This window comes from Canis lupus, chromosome 17, assembly GCF_011100685.1.
Source record: "Canis lupus familiaris isolate Mischka breed German Shepherd chromosome 17, alternate assembly UU_Cfam_GSD_1.0, whole genome shotgun sequence".
NCBI lineage: Eukaryota > Metazoa > Chordata > Mammalia > Carnivora > Canidae > Canis > Canis lupus.
This window is the reverse complement of record NC_049238.1, coordinates 45335760-45351066: the sequence shown is the minus strand read 5'-3', so window position 1 is coordinate 45351066 and position 15307 is coordinate 45335760. Positions and strand designations below refer to the sequence as shown.

The window sequence follows — 15307 nt, the reverse complement described above, 5'->3', positions numbered from 1 at the left end:
CTTTCCCAGACAGCATATTTAGGTGTATCAGAAAATATCAATAAGTTTCTCATATGTTAATGAGTATATGAACAAAATTTGATGTCCTTATGAAGTAAAAGGTTCAAAATAATTCCTCTGTGGATATTCAAGTTCATAGACCTAAAAGAGATCTTCACTAAAATTAGCAGCCAAGGATATTTGAGGATCCTTCAATAATTTCAAGAGCTCATTTATGTTTAATAGGCATGTTTTAGTATAGATGAGTATTTTGCACACATTATGTCATGTGCTTTATTTCACTTGGTACTTATTCATTTATTATTTGCATATACGGCAAGAGACAATTAAACTACATTCTTGTTAAACACTTCTGGCATTTGGTACTATCAGTAATTCAGATTTGCCCTCATTAATTTACACTATTAGGCTCTGTGATTAATCTTCTACTATTGGAATGGTGAGGAGGTTAAAAGATATAGAGGTTAATACAGATATAAATGGAATAAGCTCTGTAATTTTATCAGGAAAGTGGTTTGAGGCTAAGAGTTCAGGAACATTTTATTTGAAATGGCTTTTGTGTTTCTCCATCACTGACAATGTTCTTTGGTTTTGGAACCTTTAATTGCTTTTACTGCCCCCCCCCCCCATTGTTCAGTGTGTGTGCTGTCAGTGTCTACACTAATGTATGATATTTATTAGTGAAATGGCTGTCTTCCCTTTCCACCTTGAAATTTGGCCCAGGGTAGAAATAATATTTAGATTATTATGCAAGGCAAATCATGTAGTTTCACATTGCCTTGACTCCTTCCATTTTGAAGCTGGATTTTGGCTTTACATCTTCATAACCAAAAGGTCCATTAAAATGTATTTGGCTCTGTTTTTGCTCCATCTCTAAAGTAACAAGAAAAAAAAATTCTTGGCATTTCTACCAAACAAGGCTTTTAAAAATATTGATGTCCAGTCTCAGGTTACCCCATTTCATAAACCTAATGGGGCAAGAAACAAACTTATCCACATACAACTTACTCTTCCCTTGGTATACCCTTCCCCTCTCTTTAAAGATACAGTATTCTCCAAAGTTATTGAAATATTTTTTTAAAGGCAAAAAAGCAGATTGATAGATGCTCCTGATATGAATGAAGAAAGGCCAGTCCTAAGATCCCATTTCCCACATAGCAAAGCCTCCTCTGAGTTGTTGGGATGTTCTCATCCCAACAAGATGAGAACACTCTTAGTGGGTGGTCAAACCACCGGCTGGACTCATTTTGTGTACACTGCCTTTTATCCTTATGTATATCAGCCTCTTATGTACCAGACTCAGCTATATACTCTCTGGTGTGAAAAGGCAGTGCAGTAGAAGGGACATAACTCAGACTTTGGAGAGCCACAAACAGGATTTGCACCCCCTTCTGCCATCTTATTCTGCATTCCTGAGGAAGTCACTTCGCCCTCTTATAAAGTGGCACTAACAGTCCCCACCTTGCACGTTAGTAAAGGCACAAAGATAACATAATTGTACATCCTATCTATGGAACACTTGTGTGTCAAGCACTGTGCCAAACACTTCACATTAAATAGCTTAACTGATGCTCACAACAACCTCTTTATTATCACCATCCCCATATTACAGTTAAGGAATTGAAACAAAGGGCAGGCTAAGTCATTTCTCCAAGGTTAAAAAGCTGAGAAATCAGTAGGGCCTCACACCAAAGCAGATCTGACTCCAGAGGTATAGCTCATTTCATGACATGGACTCCTTGTCTGGGTAGTGCCTGGAAAATAGTAAATGAGAAATAAATCATAAGCATTATGTTAGCTAAGCACATAGACTCATATATCTGACTTTCCCATCACTCTTGACATTGTACTCTGTACAGAGCAGGCTTTAGGGATTATGTGTGACTTGCTTGCTTTAATTGACATTCTCATAATACAAACACACGTACATATGCACTTAACCCAAGAGTTTCCTGGGGTTGCTATCACAAAATGCCACAAACTGGGTGGCTTAAAGCCACAGAAATCTATGGTCTCACAGTTCTAAAGGCTCAGAGTTTAAAATCAAGGTGTTTATAGAGCCATACTCTTTCTGCAACTTAGTGTTTTGTAGGCAACCTTTGGCATTCCTTGTCCTTTAGATGTATCACTCCAATCCTCCAACTTCACATAGCATTCTCCCTGTGTCTGTTTTCACATGGCTATTTTCTTATAGGATACCATTCATATTATTAGACTCCCACACTATTCTAATATGACCTCATCCTAACTAATTATATCTGCAATGACCCTGTTTTCAAATAAATTCATGGTCTAGGTTAGGGAGGGTTAGAACTCTAACTTATTTTTTGGGGAGTACAGTTCAACTCCTAACAAGAGCCATCTCTATCCATAGCTGGATGATATCAACTGAACTAATGAGCCCTGGAGAATCCAGAATCAGATAGGCCAGCATTCAAATTAAGCAGGTTACCTAAGTGACGGATGCCTACTTTTCCGTCACTGCCTAAGTGACGGAAAGTGAAGATATTTACTGCACCAACCAGAGAGTTGCTGTGATCTTTAAATGAAATAAGACCATAGAACCCTGGGCACTGTGCCTGGCATATGCTAATCCTTCAATCTGACTAGTATTGGATGCATTCTGTCTGGGGTCTCTACTGGGTAGGTCTACCACTGAGATGGCTCTCCTGCCCTGTGTAGACAGATACTCAGAGTCTTTAGTTAGGCATTTGCATGCCCAGCCTTTGCTCCAGCCTCCTCTGCTCTCTTTTGAAAACAGCAAATGACATCCCATAACTCCCAGAGTCAGAATAATCACTCTGATCTAAAAGTTAGAAATTTCCCTAGCTTAGCATTATCCTTAGAGATCTAGCAGCCCAAACTAAGCTGACTTTGCCTCTCATCCTTGTCATTTTGGCTTCTGAGCACCCAACTATGTGACACAGGAACTGGCTGAAGCCACATTGCAAAGCAAGGGGAAAAACAGTGGCCTCAGATATGCCTGGTACAGAAAGCAGCAGAGGAAAATTAACTCACCTCTTTAATCACAATTTTGCATCCCAGAATCTTCAGCTGACAGAAATGATAATCATTTGGTTCATTGATTCTGGGATTAATCACTGAGGTTAATCCTGGCATGTATTGATTCCATTTCTGCTGGCTGTAACTAAAGTGTTCAAATTACTTATTCCAACTCTGACAGCAATGGGTTCCCAAACAAAGGAAGTCAAAGATGAGCTATTACACCTGACAGCTCTGCACAGCACCTAATGACAGCGTTGACTACCCATCTCTCGGCAAGAGGAGCCCCTAATAGGGTAGCATCAAGCACCTGTTCTTGCTATTATACACTGGTGTTTTATAAAGTTGATCCATCAGTGTCTAGAAGAATTGACGGTAGTTTTATCTCAAAGAATCTGAACTCAAAATTTGGGGGCAAAGACAAGCAAATCATGTAGGCAACATAGTAAAACATGGCCCATTTCACCAGCTTGATTTCTATCAGAAAATATCAGCATCTGTTACCCTGAGGTCTTCTAGAATTTCACAGTGCTGACCATCAGCCAACAGAAACTTCATTGCAAAAGTAAAATTTGCAAAATGATGACACAGTGTATTCATCCCTTCCTTAGCCTGTCGGTGTGAACTGCTGGTCTGTTAGACGCAATGGACTGTCTTTTACTAAGCAGTCTTGTATGGCCTCTTAAAAAGGACAAAAAGTAATTTCCAGCTTGGTAATACAGCTGACTAGTGGTTCCAAGTAACCATCTCACTACAGCACAACTAAAGCCTAGAAAAGATAAAGTATTTATAACATGGCTGGTTTCACAAAAGGTAGGGAAAGTATCAAAACATAATAATAGTAAATAGAGGCCTGAGTGATAAGAACAGTGGGGTAGGAGTGGGCAAGTCTTTGTTATGAGGGACTGTCCTGTGTGGCATAGGATGTTTAGCAGCATCTCTGCCCTCTGTCTATCAAATGCAAGTGGCACGCACTCCACCCCATTTTAGGATGAAAAATGTTTCCAGACATTGCCAAATATCCTATGAGGGACAAAGTCACTTCCAGTTGAGAATTAGTAATTTAACTTTATACGTTTTAAAGCTAAACTTACTAGGTAAAATTGAAAGGATAACTACTAAAATAGACATACACTATAAAAATTTCAAACAAATTGAGAGAAAACAAGAAAGAAATATTTTAAAAACCCCAAATAAGGCAAAATACATATAAAACTGGGACAAGTACACATCATAAAAAACAATGACAGTAAACAAATCCAAATACGTCCATCATAATACAGAGTTCCACTTCACAAAGGTAGTATGAGGAGCTCTTGTCTCCGGCAAAACAATAACTGGTAAAATTTATTTAAAAAAAAAAAACATTTAAAATCTCTGGAAAGTGCCTTAAGAGCATATAACAAATAAGAAATATTTATTAAATAAAATTTACTCTATCATGGTGCAAATAGTATGAGTCTATGACACTTGAGCCATAATGTTTCCTCCCCTCACCTTCCCAAGTCAGCATGATAAATCATAAGGAATCAGAGCTTGTTAAATAACACCTTAGAGATGCCATCAGCCAACTCCAAAATGTTAGAAATTACAGGACGAATGGTTTACTTCTTTAACGTGTAAATGGCAAGTGAAAAAGAAGGAGACAAGAGCCTGCTTTCCTGGCCTGATCCATGTCATTTCAGGGAATTTTATTCCATTCTCAACTGCCATGAGAGTCCTCAACTTTGGCTGTGCCTATCCCTCCTGATCCTTTCCTCTGATTCCTGTGCATGTTTTACAGGTGATCATGTGATCTAAGGATTCTGTTTGTTTTTAAGATTTTATTTTTTTATATGTGTGTGTGTGTGTGTGTGAGAGAGAGAGAGAGAGAGAGAGAGAGCCACATGAGTGAGGAGAGGGACAGAAAGAGAAGGAAAGAGAGAATGTCAAGCAGACACTCCCCTGAACATGGAGCCTGACATGGGGTTCAGTCTCACAACCCTGAGATCATGACCTGAACCAGACACAACTGATCCAAGGATTCGAAACAAGTAGAACCAAAATAAATTTTGGGACTTCTGTTGGGAAACACAAATCAATAGTATATTCTTTTCACTTGGATGTTTCAGTATGCACATGTAAGATAGGGAATTCCTGCAAAATTTTGAACAATAACAGAAACAAATCTGAGGAATTAGCTAATAAGCATAGAGAAGTGGTGGACTTGAAACCACAAATACATTTTCCTGTAAACTCATAAGTCTTTTCACTTATGTTAGCTAATACATTCCCTTTATTTCACAAGGCAGTTTGATTTGAGAGGTCCTCTATCTTGCAGAAATTCTGCTACTGAACATAAATGGTCTCTGGAAATAGGAACTATGCACCAAACCACTAGCTGACATCACCTCTCAAAGGAATAAGTCATTTATCAGACACTAGTTTTCCTCATTGATTAACTTCACTGGTTCATTTTAAAGAGGAAGAAAATAACAGGTATTCAAAGACATGAGAAACAGTGAAATAATCAGACATTAGATTCATTGTTGTGGCTGTTTCTAAATAACACATGCCATTTGATAATTTTTAAGATTTTGATCCTCTTTATGATTGTATCCTCTTTTCTGGCAGTTTTTCATTCCCATTTTTAGATCAATTCAGCTGTTCAGCTCAGTAAAAGGGTATTCCTTTCCTGCTTTCATGAAGTTGGCAATATTCAAAGTACTGCTAGTTCAAAGACAAACATGACTGGGCTCTTCCCTAAAGGAATTTGTGCCCTAAAAGAGGACACAGACACTATATCAACATTTTAAAAATGCTCAAAGTATATTCTAACTTTCATGAAAGAGTTACATTCAGAGAAGAGGAGGCGGTGGGGATCCTGATAAGTGTACATCACACAAGCCTAGTAGTTTATGCCATGATTTTCCAACAAATTGGCCATCAGCTGATCCCAACAAAAAGCACTAGGATAAAAATATGATACATATTACATGTCATTTTTTTCATTTGAATAAGAATAGCCTGCATTACTCATATTAGATACTATGTAATTAGACAAAAGTGTCCTAGAGTGCAGGAAAAAGGAGAGGCTACAGCATAAACAATTGCCTCAACATACAGCCTTTCAGACCATTTGGACCAATTTTTTTTTGCTTTGCCTTAACCCTTCCTGTACTTTCAATTTTTGAGTCTTCGTTTTGGCTTCTGTCCCCCGAGGTCAAAAAAACATGTTGTTCTTAGACTTTCATTCAACCTAGTAATAATACTAAACTTCACCCTACCTTCTGAAAAAGAAAGGCCCAATTTTGATCTGTCTTTCAATTCCTTTATGTTTGTCTGTTTTTGAAATTTCTCAGTCATCACATAATTTTGCAGAGGTTGATCAATTAATTAGTAAGATTTTCTAATAATTCAATTTTAGTATGTACTTTATAATCAATTCTAAGTGTCATCTCTTTAATGTATTAAATGATTATTTTTCAAACACTTGAAAGCTACAGTATGCCATTAGTTTTACTTCACAATGCTGTACCAACACACACACACACACACACACACACACACACGAAACAAAAGTATCACAGAACATTGGCTGTAATTACTCTGATACTTGCTGTCTTATTTGATGTTTTAAAATTCTGGTTACAAACCACCTAACTGATTTCTCCACCAATAATGTTTTGACAACAGAGCTCCAAAGGATCTACTAAGCTATATAACTACAGAAATATCTTCCAAGATTTTAGTTTCTAATTTCAACTTGGTTATTACTCTTCTCTAGTTCTATTATCAATAAGGGGATATACAGGGAATTACTCAAATAACATCTGGAAGTCTATCAAATAAAAAGATGGTATTGTAGTACTGAGTTTTCGCTACAGTGAAATATTTGGATATACTCTAGGTATGTAGCAACATTTAGTTAATTCTATTCATTTTCTCCAAATGTTTCTGCTAATTTCCAGTTACACATTACTCCCAATTGCTCATAATATTAATTCACTGTCTCTTGCTATTTAATCATTTTAACATTGCTAGTTTTTTGCTTGCTTTTCCTCAGCACCCACATATTACTAGTGACATGAACATGGAATCCAGAGGGTGATTTCCATTTTCATAATCATTGCCTACAGTTGCAAAACATTGCTGTCATAAATTTAATTTACAAATACTTCAGAAATTCTCCAATTCACACTGGCTGCCCTTTTCTTTTTAATTTCATATAACTAGATGTATATATAGTCCATAAATCTGACAAACTATACAAAATGAAATATTCATTAGAAACCCAAGTAGCGTGCCAAACTTTGGTTTTTAGCCATATGGTCCAAGATTAGCATTCTTATCTTCATGTAAATTCTAATATTCTATCAGAAGTAATATACCAATCTATTTGTAAAAAAAAAAAATTTTTTTTTTTTAATAAATAGAAAGCTGTCAACCTCATTGTTGGCTCCTAGGCTTGCAGAGTAAGCAATAATCAAGCAGACCTACAGCTGATTGGCTAAGCAGTGGTTCAGAGGACTCTTCTAACCACTAAGTGTCTACCAGACTCCAAGACCCTAGTCCCTAGAAAAGGCCAGGAAGCACAGAGTGTCTGAGGGCAGTTCAGATGGATATCCAGCTATATCTAACAATTCTTCAATCATCTCTGGAGGGCTTGCTCTTCTGTTCTCAATAGCATCTTCTCATCTTTTTTTTTTTTTTAGCTTTTCCTTCTAGCCCTAACTTACTTCTTTAAATAACTCTCAGCAAATGATCTAGTCTTAGTTTTTAGCAACAGTGCTTCTAATGGCAACCGACATACATTGAAGGTGTAGTAATATGGTTAGGGTCAATTTTAATTAGTTTGTATGTATTAATTCACTTAACAATCCTAACAACCCTAGGAGGGTAGGAACTTTAGTACACTTTTAAAGATGAGGAAACTGAGACACCTTAAGTTTAACTATTCAAGATCATCCAGCTACTACATGAGAGAACAGAGACGTAAATCAGAATGTCACTACAAAGGTAGCATTTTGGCAATAACATTAAAATAAGTGCTCTCAGTCAATAATCTCCCTCAATCCTTCTCCTTAGGTTTGCATATACCTAAACTGTAACAGCAGTTATACCCACCTATAACACATTAACTGGTTCTAGAATTGCCCCCTTCCTTCAGCCACTTGTTCCCTTTTTCTAACCTTTCCTAATTTTCTTTCTTTTTTCTTTTTTAAGATTCTATTTATTTATTTGACAGACAGAGAGAGAGAACACAATCGGAGGAGAGGTAGGCAGAGGGAGAAAAAGAAGCAAGCTCCTGCTGAGCAGGGATCCTGGTGCTGAATAATATGTATATGTGTGTGTATATATGGTGTATGTGTGTGTGTGTGTGTGTATTTATTCCTGCCCTCTCTTTCCACCCTCCAGGTTCTAGCTCTAATGAAATACATTCCTTTCTTTAACCAACCACATTTTTTTTTACTCTTTTATTCCATTTCCTTCCTTGAAAAATGCTCAGCTTCAACATTTTACTCTCATTCTCTTGTATTTACCTTTTAACATCCAATTAAAAGTATCTGCATCTCTGGGGTCAAGTCATACCTCCAAGACAAATTAAACTGTCCCTTCCCAGACATCTGACTTTATTTGTACATATCCGGACTGGTTCATGTATCACACCATACTGTAGTTAGTTTATACATCCATCTCTCTAATTTTCTGACCTCAGTCCCTAATTTGTGAAAAACAGAGTCTCAATGTTTTTTAAAAGTTAAAGGATAAATATATGAGATGCTCTCAGTTGAAAGAATTAAAATGACAAGGACTAGGATGGTAAGCTGAACTAAAATCCCGAGAAAGATTACCATTTATTTGAAATTTATAGAAACAGTGAAGGAAAAAGAGGAGGAGTAGAGAAAGAATGTGTGTGATTGACACCTCAGGTGACTCAGCACATCACTTCCTCAGTTTTGCAAAGTGAATCTCTCAGCCTCCAGATTCTGCAGAGGGGGACTAGCAAAGGTCTAAAAGGCAATGGACTAAAATTCAAAGGAATCAGGGGTCTAGTCCACAGGGTATCAGAGCTATTTTTATTTCTTTGAGAAAGTGATCTAATCCATAATTCTCAATTTTCTCTTTTGTGACATTAAGCTTTAGAGCCTATCCCATGGTCCTGAAGGGTCCAGGGGAAACTAGGAGGGAAATAGGAAAATACTACAAGCCGCGGCGAAGAGTCATTTTTACATGCTCCTCAAATGGCTATAGTGAGGAACAGTCGAGAGAGCTCCTCACCATTGAGATGCAAATTGAACAAAAAAAGGTAAAAAAAAAAAAACTGCTTGGATTAGCACCAGAAAATGAAGAAGTGGACCAATCTCTGTCCTCCTCCAGACCGGAGTTCTCTTTACAAACTATGACTTGAGAAACTTTCTTATCAGACTGTACTAGAGAGAGGATGTATGTTACCTGTAGCATGAGCCGGGAACTGAAAACTGTCCCCCATGCTACATGTTATTGGGCCAAAAGTTATTTGAATGAAAGTCAGTAAGTTAATGCTCACAATTTAGTTTAAACAGCTCTGTGATCAGAAAGTAAAGTCCCCAATGACTTGTTTTACTGATGCTACAATTTGAGGTGTCTGTTGGGGTTTGGGAATGGGGTAGGTTTTGCAATTCCTAAGCATTTGGCTGTTTTTCAGAATGAATGAAGTCTACCTACTTTTGTTTATTAAATTTCTAATTCATATTCAACTAATACTCTGTTCTGTGCAGTGTGTAATAGTTAAAGCTGAGAACGGCATATCAGACAGAGCATGCCCCTGCAGTACGGGGGACCTGCGGCACTGAGCCTGGCCAGCTGTTCCTCAACTTTGGATTAGCCCAGCCCCCCCCCCCCCCCCCCCCCCCCCCCCCCCCCCCCCCCGGCCTGTCAGGCTTGGAGGAGGGCAGCTTGGCCCCTGCCCCCTAAGGCATCTGCTTCAGAACCGCTACCCCTTGTATGTTTTCTTCTTTTTCTCCCTTCTCCTTCCTAAGCCTCCATCTCTTTCACTTTATATCACTTTTCCTATTTCACTGTCCATCCTTCCGTCTTTCTCTTTCCACAAAAATGTCTCATTGTGCGAATATTGGATATGTTTCTGCACGCTTCCAAACGGCCATCAGAGGGCACCCTATAAGCCGGCGATCCAGTCTCTGGCTCTGTGCGCCCTCAAAGGACTCTGCTTTCTAAGGCTCTAAACGCTCTACCAGTTCTCAATTCCCTAAATTTCCACCTCTCCCAGCCCTGAGGGGCGACGCTGGGGCTTTTCTAATCCCCATTCGATGTTCCTCCCCACTGCTCCCCAAGAGCCTTTGGCTTTGGCTTCCTAGAACACTTACCTTGAGGGGTCCAAGCTCCTGCACACTTTCCCCTACTCCAATTTTCAGCCTTCCATCCTATAGTCCCCGTCTCTGCTACTTCATGCCGTAACTCGCCGAGAAAATGTCCTTGACAGCTGTCAAACACCCGCCTCGTGGGCTCTTCTTTGGGCGCTAATCCCCCATCCCGCAACGCTCCCCTTTTGGTGCCTTGATCCTAAATGCCTTCCCTTCCTCTAGCAGGGGAGAGGGCCTAGGCCCCACCTGGGACTCACCTGGAACAGCTTTCCCTCCCCGCCGGATGTCCCTCGAGACACCAAAGACCAAGCCCAGTGCCACCCCCCCGCCCGGCAGCTGCCCTGCACCAGGCCCCGCGGGGCTCCCGGGCGGGCGGAGCCAAAGACCCTCAGGACAGCGCGAGCGCAGCAGCGGGTTCGAGCCCCCGGCTCTTCTCTGCCCCTGGCACCCCGGAAAACCCCCATCTCGTGGGCCCTAGTCAGCCCCCGCGGTCGGCCCGACACCCCTTCTGATTGCCCCTAGACTTGTAAGCAAGCGGGACAAGGCCTCCCCGTGGACTACCGCGTCCTCATCCCTGTGCGGGTCCCCGGCCCCAGGAGGCCGGCAGCAGAAGCCTGGGCTGGAGACCCGGCCTGGGCCACAGGTGGGCGGGGCGAGACCCGGGGAGCAACGGCCCCCCTTCTGCGCCCTTGCTGTGCTCTGGGAAGGTCGCACTGTGGTTAGGCTTCGGCCCCCTGCCGTGTGCCCCCAATTCTCCCCTTGTTATTCCAAGAACCCCGCTTCCCCCTCTCCTGTTTGTTTTTCTTTCTTTCTAAGATTTTATTTATTTATTCATGATGGACACACAGAGAGAGAGAGAGACAGAGAGAGAGACACGGACAAAGGGAGAAGCAGGCTCTATGCACCGGGAGCCCGAGGCGGGACTCGATCCCGGGTCTCCAGGATCACGCTCTGGGCTGAAGGTGGCGCGAAACCGCTGCGCCACCCGGGCTGCCCCTCTCCTGTTTTTCTACTCCAATCCGGCCAAGGACTTTCTAACCTGCTCTTCCCTGAAGGCACAGCCCCCGTGGTGGGCGTCCGAGGCTCCCCAGTCTCTCTTTGGACAGATAGGACTGTGGTTTGCATCCCTCGTCATCGCTTCACCCCTGACGTATCTTCTCGTGCCCAGTTTTAACAGCCTTTCTGGGAAGACTGCCTCCCTTCCCAGCGCCTTTCAAGCGCTCTCTTCTGCACCCAGAGAGCCTCTGCCCCCAAGACCAGCCTCCTGCCGGTGCCCTGGCCGCTCACCTACAGGCCCTAGCCGTCATTGCTATTCCCCGAATCTCGCTCGCTGACCCCATCCTGGAGACAGCATTTAAAAATACAACACCTCTGACCCCTAAGATACCGATCGGCCCAACTGCTCTGTACTTGCACCCACATCCCAACCCAGGAGTTCGGTTTTCTCACCTGGACTTAAATGGTATGATGATACCTAATCTTCTTCATAAGGTGATTAGGAAGATTAAATTGAAGTAATTTGCATCAAGTTTACCACAGCACCTGACACTTGGCCAGTATTTGGCCTGTATCAGTCATTATTATTATTATTATTATTATTATTATTATTATTATGTCTTATTGCTCCAAATCCCCAGTAACAGACTTCTTTGAGCTTCTCTCTCCAACACTAGGGGGCGTCCGGGAGCCCCCTTCCAGTTCTATGCAAAAACACCAGCACTTTTGATGAGTTTCTCTCTTAGTTGACAAAATCCTAAGAACACACTTGCAAGAACTTAATCCTCAGAGCCCACTCCAGGGGAGAATCTGATGAAAAAAAATTTTTTTTTAATTTTTATTTATTTGTGATAGTCACAGAGAGAGAGAGAGAATGAGGCAGAGACACAGGCAGAGGGAGAAGCAGGCTCCATGCACTGGGAGCCTGACGTGGGATTCGATCCCGGGTCTCCAGGATCACGCCCTGGGCCAAAGGCAGGCGCCAAACCGCTGCGCCACCCAGGGATCCCTCTGATGAAAATTTTAATGCAAAATAGGAGTATACCCCTCTGATTCTCATTCTGAATCTGATTATGATTCTAAGAGGGTCCGGTCCCTTTAACTCTCTTTGGAACTATTTTACAACTGTGTGAAGTTTTAGGTAACTGATAATAATGTGAATAATTATTGTCTATAGATACGCCCCCAAATCCTGCAGGGACAAACCTCTCTCCTCAGTCACTTGTGAATACACTGGTTTTGCGACTATTTGCAAACTCCTTTTAGTATTCTTAATCTACAAACAGCTTCCCTTGTTTATTTCTTTAAAACTTGTCACATTTCCCTGGTTCTCTCACTTAATAATATGTTAAATAAAACATAGAAATATAATTAAATTAAATTAATAAAACATAGAAATTTGTCCTCAAACAGACAAATCAGTAAAACCATCTACTTCATTCCTGGCCAGGTCCTTCCTTTGGGTAACAATGATGTTATTACCTTCAGCTCTGTGTTCCAGGCATTGCTGGCATTCTGTCCAAAGTGGAGTGAACAAATGTCACTGTAATTAAATTGTTTGCCCTGCTGTTCCTTTCATACGTAATTTTTGAAGCAGAAGATAAGGCATGTAAGCTTAGACTCGCATCATCATAAAATCAACTCCCAAGAATCCCTTGGGAGCGGTGTGCAAGGCCCCCTTCTTTTTTCCTCAATGCATCTTCTAACCAAGTCAAAGTTTTTCCCTCTACCTCTAGCTTCTTCCTCTGAATAAGTTAGCTCTACCAGGCCTCCCTTAGGAAGAAATCACTCTTATCTTCCAGCTTTGAGATACTTGAGAATAATACCTGCCAAACAGGGCCACGTTTGTGATAAGAAAAATGAAGCTGGATATGCTCTAGGAAAGGGGTCAGTAGAGTGATAAATCACACACCCACACACATGTGCACTGGCCCAAGCCCAGATGCCTTTGGAAGGAAGACAGCTTTCCTCTCTTGGAGAATTATGAGACTTAGCATCCAAATACATATGGGAGATAAAATGTATTTAGCACTGGGCTGACTTGAAATTTACCCTCATCTCTATTTACTTTTGATTTGGCCCCTTCATATCTCTGACCATCAGTCTCCTCATCTGAAAATGGAGGAGTTGAGCTAGACCAGGAATCAGATCCCTTTTTGTGAAAGGGACCAAATATTAATATTTTAGACTTTGTGAGCCATGCAGTCCCTGTTGCAACTGCTGGACTCTGCCTTGGTAGCCCAAACAGCAGCCACAGACAATTCATAATGAAATGAAGGAGGTTGTGTTTGCAGGCCATAGTTTTCAGGGCCCTGGGCTAAACAGTCTCCTGGCTCAGATCAGCCTTTATATCCCAGGGTTTAGATTACAGGCCCAGCATACCTTGAAGGTCTCTGGGTCTGAGAGCTCAGGTCTGCTTCTCTACTTCTTGGTCTGACAACCTGTCTACACCCAGAATCCTGCCTAGACTGATAGTTGGCCACTCTCCTGCTAGGTCTCCTGCCCAACCAGAGGTAGGGACATTACTCACTTGATGCCACCACATGCATACCTTTAAGCATCACTAAATAGGACTGACAACAACATAATCTGCTTACCCTAAAATCAACTCTACCCTGAAACTAATTTGATTTTGCTCCTATCCTCATGCAGGGTTGCTGGGACCATTTGCTTCTGTGTCTTGGTCTCTTCCTGTGGAAAAAAAGGTCTTTCCTATACTCCACAGCCTTAGCTCCAATCACCAAACCAGACCATTCTTTAGCACTGTGGTTATTCTATCTCCCACCAGTGACCTGCCCCAGATAAGACTTGGTTCTAGATCTTGGATCCTTATTCTCCTTCCCCTGTCCTGCGTAGATCACCAGACCTTGCTCAATCAAGTCTTAAAATGTGTCAATTATCAAGATAGAGATTCAGATTTTAGTTTTACACCTAGAAAGAAAGCGGAGGTCTTTAGAACATTCAGAAGCCCACTTACAGAATTAATGCATGAGACCAGAACTGGACCAGGAGTCAAGCTGGCAATCCCATGATAAGCAGTTCCATGTTAACCCTTATACGGAGAACATCAGTGAAACAGAGTGGCACAGAAATCTAAGCGTTAAAATCAAAATGGAAATTCCTAGGCCTTCAGACTCCTTGCCATGGGCTTATGGTGCCCTCTTGTGTTTAATTCTGAGAAGTGTAGGCTTCTGTTTGAACTGGGCTATTTTTTTTTCAGAAATCTTTTATGTTCCCGTTTAAAAAAAATAAGAATTTAAACTGTTTGATTCATTCTCCAGTGAAATTGTAAAGAAATAAAAATTTGTAAGAGTACATCTTAATCCCATCCCGGTCTCAAATCTACATGTTACCTCATTTTATTTTCAAAATGTTCATCTGAAGAAACGTGCCAAGCAGGTATTGACCCTATTAGAACTAGTGGAGGCAAAAAGCCTTCTCTGAGGTCACAAAGCTGAACTGTGACAGAGCAGCCAGCAATAATCACCCAGGTCTCCTAGCTGTACTAGGCCTCATATTTTCACATGTTATTTCTCAGGACTTTTCAAGTTGAGCATAAACATCCCAGTTCCCCTCTCTCCTAGAATCGGAATATCTCCAACACTGGCAAGAGTCAGTGGTTTCACAGACTGTAGGGTGTAAAGTAGGAAGCTGGTGTCAGAAATAAGGCTGAGCCAGAACTGGTGCCAGGCAGGTAGACTTCTGCATCCTTGCCCACCCGCCTTCCACACCTGTACTGAGTATCTGGGTATCGGTGTTTACTGGGGAGGGGCAAAGTGGGACTGGCATTTGTGCTTTGTGCAGCTGAGGAACCAGGAGTCTGGAGTAGGGAGTCCACTGATGAAAGTAGAGTAACTTGGAACCCATGGAACCTCATCTCTAGCCCCCCTTCCTGTGCTCCCCCTGTTCCAGCCACTCTCTGCTTCTCCACCACAGCCACATGTATCTGTCCATACTTCCGCATC

General features: G+C 41.4%; 1 long non-coding RNA gene across 2 annotated transcripts; it reads right to left on the bottom strand.

Annotated features, from left to right (window-relative positions):
* Positions 1-1575: 1575 nt before the first annotated feature.
* Positions 1576-14787, bottom strand: LOC102153416. Of its 2 annotated transcripts, XR_005371893.1 has the most exons (3): positions 14696-14787; positions 3019-3148; positions 1576-1754 (listed from the first exon to the last, which is right to left on the bottom strand). It is a non-coding gene; the product is annotated as an uncharacterized LOC102153416 (long non-coding RNA). The 2 variants fall into 2 exon arrangements; XR_005371892.1 differs by lacking the exon at positions 14696-14787 and having other exon boundaries at positions 3019-3193.
* Between the last annotated feature and the right edge of the window lie 520 nt (positions 14788-15307).